Here is a 1166-nt window from a genome sequence, read left to right on the forward strand (position 1 = left end):
GTTTGCATATCTAGTCTCAGTATGGCAGCCGCAGCGGAAAGATAGGCTACTAAAACGCGCACTAGCGATCTGAAACAATGGCCTCAGCACCCGAAGGGTTAGGGATAGGGTTAGGTGGCCAGACGTCCCGTTTTTCCCGGGAGTCACAATTCGTTGTCGATTAACTTCAAGTTAGTGGAGCTGTGGAATCGTGCTGATAGAAGTGCTCTCTCTCGCGCACGCTCCACTTCTTCAATTCTCATATACAGCGGGCGATCAGTTCTCAGCGCTCAAATACACACACAGCAGTCCAAATGACTATCGTGTAGAGTATCTCACGTAAATACAGTCGGTTATGGATTAAGTGAACGTAAACAGGTGGGTGAAAACTGAATGTGTATCAGTAATACACACATGCCTTCCGTCTTAAAGGGACAGCATTCCTAATTAAATACCTATCTTAATTTGTATCTCTACCAAAAAAATGAAAATTGTCATCATTTATTCCAGTTTTTCCAAATTCAATCCTTGATTCAAATTTCTCATAAGCTTAACTGATTTGGTCTAAAGAGAGAAGAATTAATGACTATTTTTGTTTGAATACTACATATAAAATAGCTACCAAAATAAATGTTGGTAACTGCAGTTTGACTAAAAGTAATGACTAAAAGTTAACAAAAATGCAATGACTTTTCATCGACTAAAACTATGAAAGACTCAAATGACTAAAATGTGACAAAGACTATTAAGCATTTTCGTCTCAAGATAAAGACTAAGACTAAATCAAAAATGGCTGTCAAAATTAACACTGACTTGAAGAATGTTTGTTCTTAAAAAGTGACACTTTAAAAAAATCAAGATTCTTTATTGACATTTTTGTTTTTTTGCAGTGATGCCATAAAAGAACCTTTCAGTGAACACTTCTTAAAAGAACCATTTTTATTTAGCGTTATCCACCTGTGATCAGACCGAAAACACATCTTAATACCAGGTGCCTTTTCCATTATAAAGAACCTTTTGTGCAATGGAAAGATTCCATGGATATTAAAGGTTCTTCATGGAATCATCTATGCAAATAAAGAACTTTATTTTTAAGATTGTTGAATCTTTCCATTTCATGAGATGTTCTTTACAGTGGACAAATGTTCTTTAGACTGTTAAAATGTCCTTCACACTAAGAACTGTTC

Source organism: Sinocyclocheilus grahami, unplaced genomic scaffold (genome assembly GCF_001515645.1).
Source record: "Sinocyclocheilus grahami isolate Dianchi unplaced genomic scaffold, SAMN03320097.WGS_v1.1 scaffold1079.1, whole genome shotgun sequence".
Lineage (NCBI taxonomy): Eukaryota > Metazoa > Chordata > Actinopteri > Cypriniformes > Cyprinidae > Sinocyclocheilus > Sinocyclocheilus grahami.